Consider the following 9,195-nt stretch of genomic DNA (forward strand, 5'->3'; position numbering starts at 1 on the left):
CATTTGTGAATGTGCTAACGTTCTATGTTACCTTTATTAGGATGTCAGGATGAGGAAGAGGTGCTAGGCGTGGTAGACCTGCGAGGCAGGAAGTACCGTTACCGGGTGAGATTCCGGCAGTGCAGGAGGGAGTTGGCCTGGCCAATGTGGCCGAGCCAGTGGGTCAGCAGGCTATGGGTGCCTTGGCCAGAGAGATAGCAGGAGCTTTGGGTATTCTTAGAGCTGGGAATCAGGCATCTGAGGCAGGGCCTTCTTTCTTGAAGAGGGAGTTCTTCCGGTCTAATCCGGATGAGTTTATCGGGGATCCGAAGGAGCCACTGAAGGCTGATGAGTGGCTAGAGCAAATGAGTAAGACGTTCGAGATGCTTGGCATCAAGGACGGAGCACTGAAAGTGACCTTGGCATCCTTCCAACTGAAGGGAGATGCGGGTCAATGGTGGAAGTACAAGAAGGCTCGTGTTGGTGGTACTTGGGAGGCGTTTATAAATGCTTTTCAGGAGAGGTTTTTGTCTGCAGCAGCTAGGGAGAAGCTGAGGGATCAGTTTAGCCGGCTTAATCAGCAGGGCTTGTCAGTGGCCGAGTTTGAGGCTACCTTTACTAGTCTGTCCAGGTTTGCACCTGAACTAGTGGCGTCTGAGGAACGCCGTTGCTATGAGTTTGAGCGAAAGTTGAGGCGGGGCCTCAAGTTGAGGGTTGGTGGGTCTTACATCCGAGAGTATAGACACCTAGTGGACGCTACAGCTCATATGGAGCTCATGATGCAGGAGGAGGATGAGGGGCAGAGAGGCTCCAAGAGGAGCCAAGATGGTCAGGGTGATGGCAGGAGGCAGAGGGGTTCTAACCCTCAGCAGTCGCAGGGTGGTGTTGCTAGATCGACCTTCCCTGTGCCGAGTGCAGGCTCCGGGAGAGGTGGTCAGGGGGAATTCACCTGTTACAAGTGTGGCCAGCTGGGTCACAAGGTTTCTGTTTGCCCGCAGAAGGGTGGGGGTCAGAGAGCTGCTTCTTCTTCAGCTAGACCGCAGAGTCAGAGTTTGGGCAGGGGGCAGCCCTTGTCTTGTTATCAGTGTGGACAGCCTGGGCACCTGAAGAGGTTTTGCCCGCAGTTGAGTGCCACTTCGGGAGCGTCTGGTTCTAGGCAGACGCAGGGTTTTCAGTCAGCTCAGTCTGTGCAGGCCTCGAGGGCCAATCCGGGAGTTTCGTCATCCCAGTCTGTGCAGCAGTCTTTTGCTCTGAGAAGTGAGCAGGTAGACCAGGGGCCTACGGGGCGCGTGTATGCTGTTACCGCGCAGGATTTAGTACCGGCTCCATCAGTAGTGAGAGGTACTTTTCTGTTTTGCAACTCGGTTGCTAGTGTGTTGATAGACACGGGTGCATCTCATTCTTTTGTATCTGCTGCATTTGCATCTGTTTTGGAATTGGAGTTAGCACAGTTAGCATCTCCTATTTGTGTTGTATCGCCTTTGGGTGGTGAGTTGATCCTGAAACAGGGTGTTAGAGGATGTGATATAGAGGTCGCCGACTATAGGCTTCCTTTTCCGTTTGTTGTCATGCCCATGAAGGGTTTTGATGTTATTTTGGGTATGGATTGGCTATCGTCATACGGGGCTGTTATCGATTGCTACCGCCAGAGGGTCACGTTATGTACCTTGAGCGGGGAGTGGTTCCATTTCTTGGGAGACCGGGTTGGTAGTGTTTTGCCACCGGGGTATGATTCGCGAGGGCGAAGTGAGCTTAGTAGTCTACTTGCTAGCTTTGAGAGTAGTGAGTGTGTTGAGACCCAGATTGTGTTGCCGAGGGTGGTTTGTGAGTATTCAGATGTCTTTCCCGAAGATCTTGTTAGTTTGCCACCTCACCGAGAGATAGAGTTCTCTATTGATTTAGTGCCCGGCACGGCGCCGATTTCTATGGCACCTTACCGTTTTGCTCCAGCAGAGTTGATTGAGTTGAAAGTTCAGCTCCAAGAATTGCTAGATAAGGGCTTTGTTCGCCGTAGTGTTTCGCCGTGGGGAGCGCCGACCCTCTTTGTTAAAAAGAAAGATGGTGCCTTGAGATTGTGTATTGACTACCGGAAGTTGAATCGGGCTACGGTTAAGAATAAGTACCCTATGCCCCGTATAGATGATTTGTTTGACCAGTTGAAGGGTTCCCGTTGTTTCTCTAAGATAGACTTGAGATCGGGTTACCACCAGTTGAGGGTCAGGGAGGAAGACATTCCTAAGACGGCATTCCGTACGCGGTATGGCCATTACGAGTTTTTGGTGATGCCATTCGGGCTTACCAATGCACCGGCAGTCTTTGTGGACTTGATGAACCGGATTTTCCGGGAGTTCTTAGACCGATTTGTAGTCGTCTTTGTGGACGACATTCTTATCTATTCGCCTTCTGAGGAGGAGCACGAGGAACACTTGAGAGTGGTACTTGAGTTGCTTAGAGCCCATAGGCTGTATGCCAAGTTTGGGAAGTGTGAGTTCTGGCTGAGGGAAGTCAAATTCTTAGGCCACGTGGTATCCGGGGAAGGGGTGTCTGTTGATACATCCAAGGTTGAGGCAGTGCAAGATTGGCCACAGCCTAAGAGTGTGTTTGAGATCCGCAGTTTTCTGGGATTAGCTGGGTATTACCGTCGGTTTGTGAAAGATTTCTCCAGGTTAGCGTCACCGTTGACTAGACTGACTCAGAAAGGAGTCAAATTTGTGTGGAGAGAGACTTGTGAAAAGTCGTTCCAAGAGCTGAAAGTTAGATTGACCACCGCTCCGGTGTTGATTATTTCGGAGAGAGGGTTGGGATATGCGGTTTATTGTGATGCCTCACGAGAGGGTTTGGGTTGTGTGTTGATGCAGGAGGGGAAAGTGGTAGCTTATGGCTCACGTCAGTTGAAAATACACGAGAAGAATTACCCCACACACGACCTAGAGTTAGCAGCAGTGATCTTTGCCTTGAAAATCTGGAGGCACTCCCTTTATGGTGAGAGGTTCGAGGTGTTCTCGGACCACAAGAGTTTGAAGTATCTGTTTACACAGAGAGACTTGAATTTGAGGCAGAGGAGGTGGATGGAGTTCATCGAAGATTATGATTTTGAGTTGCACTATCATCCGGGAAAGGCCAATGTTGTGGCCGATGCCCTTAGTAGGAAGACCATTAGTGATGTAGCTTGTATAGCCATCCGGGAATGGGAGATGTTGGGAGCACTTGGCAAGTTTGATTTGCTACTGGGCGAATCTGTTGAGGCTGCGGCCTTGTTTTCTGTTGTTGCGCGGCCTACACTTGTGATTAGAGTGTTAGAGGCACAGAGAGGTGACCTTGAGCTAGAATCCCTCCGAGAGAAGATCTCCAGTGGGAAAGTTGAGAAGGGTTTGACGGTGTATCCCGACCTGAGTGTGAGATACCGAGACCGTTTGTTTGTACCGGAGTCTTGTCGAGAGGAAGTACTCCGAGAGTTTCACCATTCGCGCCTTGCGGTGCATCCGGGAGGTACTAAGATGTATCAGGATTTGGGTCGCCTGTTTTGGTGGCGGCGTATGAAGAGAGATGTGGCTATTTTCGTATCGAAGTGCCTTACTTGCCAGCAAGTGATGGCCGAGCATCAGAGGCCAGCGGGTTTGTTGCAACCCTTGCCTATTGCCGAGTGGAAGTGGGAGCATGTCACTATGGACTTCGTTGTAGGTCTTCCGAGGACTCAACGGGGTAGTGATGCTATTTGGGTGGTTGTAGACCGGTTGACTAAGTCGGCGCACTTTATTCCTATGCGCGTGAGAGATTCGGTGGATCATCTTGCCGATTTGTATATTCGGGACATAGTGAGATTGCACGGGATCCCAGTGACGATTGTCTTAGATAGAGATCCTCGTTTTACTGCTAGGTTGTGGCAGAGTTTGCAGAGTGCCTTGGGCACTAAGTTGACCTTTAGTACGGCTTATCATCCTTAGACTGACGGGCAGTCCGAGCGTACTATTCAGATCCTCGAGGATATGTTTCGGGGTTGTGTCCTTGACTTCAGTGGACGTGGGAGAGGCACTTGCCCTTGGTAGAATTTGCCTACAACAACAGTTTTCAGTCTAGCATCGGTATGGCACCGTTTGAGGCCTTGTATGGCCGACCGTGTAGGTCTCCAGTTTGTTGGGCCGAGGTGGGTGATGCACCTTTGTTGGGTTCGGAGTTGGTTAGGGAGACGACGGAGAAAGTTGAGCTTATCCGTAGGAGGCTTGTTACAGCCCAGAGTCGACAAAAGAGTTATGCCGACCGTAGAAGGAGGCCTTTGGCGTTTGAGGTAGGTGATCATGTCTTTCTGAAGATATCACCTAGGCGAGGCTTGATGAGATTTGGGAAGAGTGGGAAGTTATCCCCTCGGTTTATTGGTCCTTTTGAGATCCTTGAGAGGATTGGTGAGGTTGCTTATCGGTTAGCCTTACCGCCGCAGTTGTCCGGAGTACATGACGTGTTTCATGTGAGTATGCTTCGGAAGTATGAGCCAGATCCATCACATGTGTTGGATTGGACCGATTTAGAGGTACATGAGGATGCCTCGTATGAGGAGAGACCGGTTCAGATCTTGGATAGGCGGGATCAGGTCCTGCGTGGCAAGACCATTCCTTTGGTGAAAGTCTTGTGGAAACATCACGGAGTGGAGGAAGCCACTTGGGAACGTGAGTTGGAAGTCCGAGAGAAATATCCGGACTTGTTTGTTGATATGTGATCTTGTATTTAAATTTTACATTTTGTTGAACTTAAGAGCTTTTATATATGTCTTAAGTTGTGAAACATTGAAAATGTTTGGTTTATTGGAAGTATGTTTTGGGAACTTGCCTCATATGGAAGTTGAATGTAACATTATATATGTTGATTGTATCGTTGAAATTGGAAAGTTAATGCATAATGCTAATGCATGTTGAAAGTACATATGTTGTATACATATTGTGAAATGCCTCTTGTTAAAGGGATGGGATGACCGGTAATGGGTCGGATTGTTGAATGTTATAGTGTAACATTGTTTAAAATGGAGAAAAACCTGTTTTTGAAAATTTGTGCTTAATTTCGGGGACGAAATTCTTTAAGGGGGGGAGGTTATAGCGATCCCGGGTTTACCCTTGTTGTACAGTGATCCGGACATGTGTCCGTGGATGTGGTAGTTGTTTATTATCTTGTTTGCATCCTTTTTACTTCGTATTGAGTTGTAGGATGTGTTGGGCAGGTTTGTTACAGGTTGGTTGTGTTTGGGAGCGTAGTGTTGCTGCCCAGATTTTTGGACCTTCGCTCGAGCGAGGCGTTGGTCGCTCGAGCGAGAGTTGAGTTTGTGTCTGGTGGATCGAGCCAGAGTGGCTTCGCTCGAGCGAGCGATGGCGTCTGGTTCTGGACCTGAGAGTTGTGTTTCTTGGCTCGAGCGAGCTTTTCTTGGCTCGAGCGGTCTGGTTTGTTCTTCGCTCGAGCGAGAGGTCTGTCGCTCGAGTGTGCTTCTGGTTGCAGACCTGAGGGTTTGAGTTGTTGGCTCGAGCGAGCATTCTTTGGCTCGAGCGCACTTTTGAGTTTTTGGCTCGAGCGAGAGTTCCTTGGCTCGAGCAAGAGTTTCTGTGTCTGGTCGCTCGAGCGACCAAGTCTTCGTTCGAGCGAGCGTGTTTTATATCAGCGGACAGTAGCGATTTTGAACATCACTTTTTCACCTTTTCTTTTTATGAAACCCTAGATCCGAGACTCTCTCTCTCTACACTTATATTCTCTCTAAGAATTGATCTCCCTAGGGTGTGAATCTAGCCTAGGGCCTTTGTTAAAAAGATAGAGGGCGTTGAGAGCTTTGATTTAATCTGAAAAAGTTTGGATTTGGAGCACGTTGGTCTTCGGGTCTTCATCTCCTTTTTGGCTCAAACTTCGAGGTAGGGATATCCTACTCCTCTCTATGGATTTTGTCTTTAAATTTTAGTATTTTGAGATGTTGGGGTTGGTTTGGTAATTTTGTGAAAGTTTAGGACTTTTGTGTAATTTTACAAAAGTTGTGGTTTTATTCATAATAAACCTAAATGCATGTTTGGAATAGAGAAATGGAATAAATGTTGAATCATTGATGAAAATGGGACCTAAGGGTTGAAATGTTAATTATGGGAATTGACCTAATTACATTGTTTAATTAATTGGGATAATTAATTGAGAAGAATGAAGAAATGAAATGTTGATTGAATATCCATTGTGCATTTATTTTCTGTTTAGAAATAACTGCTTTGGGCTATCGGTGGAGGATAGTCGTGATTGTTGTAGACAATGCATGATGATTAGGCAGACTGAAACTAATCAATGAAGTGTGTCATGGAACTTGACGGTTGATAGAATACATTAACTATATGTATTGAATGATTGTATACAGAACCCATGTGTTTGTATATGCTATGTGTAGAGGAGGAGATGGGGGATGTACTCCGCGGTTTAGGGGAAGATAGGGGATGTACCTCTAAACCGGATAGTGTTGGGAGAAGATAGGGGATGAACTCCGTAGATACAGCTCATATGCTTGTCTAGAGAAGGGAAGATAGAGCTCATATGCTTATCTTTGTGAAGTGTGGATATAGCTTATATGCTTATCTGTGGATATTGTTGTTATACATATCTGTTGTAGAATGTGGATATAGCTTATTTGCTTATCTGAGAATGTGGATATTGTTGTTATACATATCTGTTGAGCATGTGGGTAGTGCTTATATGCCTATCTATTGAAAAAGGGGAAATGAAAAGTAACTTGGACTTGTAAGTCGTTTGACATAAATATGTGATTTATGTGAATGTATCAGTGTTGACCATCTATCAATTGCTAATATTTTAGTCATTGTTCATGGTTGGTTTAGTGCATTTCTACTGGGCTGTGGCTCACCCTATATGGGAATATCATTTTCAGGTACAGGAAGCATGCCACCTCCAAGGACATAGCTTGGGAGGCTAGGGGCGGACATACTATTGTCGTTATCTTTTTGATGTATTACATGTAATTTCAAGCCAAGGGCTTTATGTGTAAACGAGTTAGAACTCTTTTGTTGTAACCAAGTATTAACTTGGAAAGCTGTAAGCCTGTAAGGCATTTTGCTTTTGTTGTTAACATGTAATACTTTTGTATGAAACTCTGAGAAATGAAAGAATGTGGAACTTTTGAATATCAATGCATGTCTTACTTGTTGGGTTTAATGTTATTATTTTGAGGGCGTTACATTCCTCGTCCTGACATCCTAATAAAGGTAACACAGAACGTTAGCACATTCATAAATGTGCCGAAAGTAAACACTCACGTCCTAATGCATGGACAACTGTAATTCATTCCACGTAAGCACATAAACACAAGCACTTACGAATTTCATTTCCGGATAATGATAGTCCCGAGGCGTTACTAGAGTTCCAGTTAGAAACAGCATTGATCACGTGCTTTTCCAACAAGACTCCCAGAAACCCAAGGATCCAATCAACATCCTAGAAATTAAATCCCATACCCACATAGTCACATAAGCATGTTATCAAGTAAGCACATAGCATATGATACTACATCTAAGTCTCTATCAAGCGAGACAAACCCATTGTGATACTAATCACTTCCCACGTACCCAAAGTATTCGAACTCGGTACGCTCTGATACCAAGTTGTAACGCCCTCAAAATAATAACATTAAATCCAACAAATAAGACATGTATTGATATTCAAAAGTTCCACATTCTTTCATATCTCAGAGTTTCATTACAAAAAGTATTACATGTTAACAACAAAAGCAAAATGCCTTACAGGCTTACAGCTTTCCAAGTTAACACTTGGTTACAAAAAAAGAGTTCTAACTCGTTTACACATAAAGTCCTTGGCTTGAAATTACATGTAATACATCAAAAAGATAACGACATTAGTATGTCCGCCCCTAGCCTCCCAAGCTATGGCATGCTTCCTGTACCTGAAAATGATATTCCCATATAGGGTGAGCCACAGTCCAGTAGAAATACACTAAACCAACCATGAACAATGACTAAAATATTAGCAATTGATAGATGGTCAACACTGATACATTCACATAAATCACATATTTATGTCATACGACTTACGAGTCCAAGTTACCTTTCATTTTTCCCTTTTCAACAGATAAGCATGAGAGCTCTATCATTATCTCAACAGATATGTATAAAAACAATATCCACATTCACAGATAAGGATATAAGCTATATCCACATTCCACACAGATATGTATAACCACAATATCCACAGATAAGCATATAAGCTATATCCACATTTCACAAAGATAAGCATATGAGCTCTATCTTCACTTCTCTAGACAAGCATATGAGCTGTATCTACGGAGTTCATCCCCTATCTTCTCCCAACACTATCCGGTTTAGAGGTACATCCCCTATCTTCCCCTAAACCGCGGAGTACATCCCCTATCTCCTCCTCTACACATAACGTATACAATCACAATGGTTCTATATACAATCACTCAATACATATAGTTAATGTATTCTATCATCCGTCAAGTTCCATGACACACTTCATTGATTAGTTTCAGTTTGCCTAATCATCATGCATTGTCTACAACAATCACGACTATCCTCCACCGATAGCCCAAAGCAGTTATTTCTAAATAGAAAATAAATGCACAAATGGATATTCAATCAACATTTCATTTCCTCATTTCTCACAATTAATTATCCCAATTAATTAAACAATGTAATTAGGTCAATTCCCATAATTAACATTTCAACCCTTAGGTCCCATTTTCATCAATGATTTAACATTCATTCCATTTCTCTATGCCAAACATGCATCTAGGTTTATTATGAATAAAACCCCAACTTTTGTAAAATTGCACAAAAGTCCCAAACTTTCACAAAATTACCAAACCAACCCCAACATCTCAAAATACCAAAATTTAAAGACAAAATCCATAGAGAGGAGTAGGATATCCCTACCTCGAAGTTTGAGCCAAAAAGGTGATGAAGACTCGAAGACCAACGTGCTCCAAATCCAAACTTTTTCAGATTAAAACAAAGCTCTCAATGCCCTCTATCTTTTTAACAAAGGCCCTAGGTTAGATTCACACTCTAGGGAGATCAATTCTTAGAGAGAGTAAAAGTGTAGAGAGAGAGGGTCTCGGATCTAGGGTTTGATAAAAAGAAAAGGTGAAAAAGTGATGTTCAAAATCGCTACTGTCCGCTGATATAAAACACTCTCGCTCGAGCGAAGACTTGGTCGCTC

This window comes from Camellia sinensis, chromosome 12 (assembly GCF_055761805.1).
Source record: "Camellia sinensis isolate YWXY chromosome 12, ASM5576180v1, whole genome shotgun sequence".
NCBI lineage: Eukaryota > Viridiplantae > Streptophyta > Magnoliopsida > Ericales > Theaceae > Camellia > Camellia sinensis.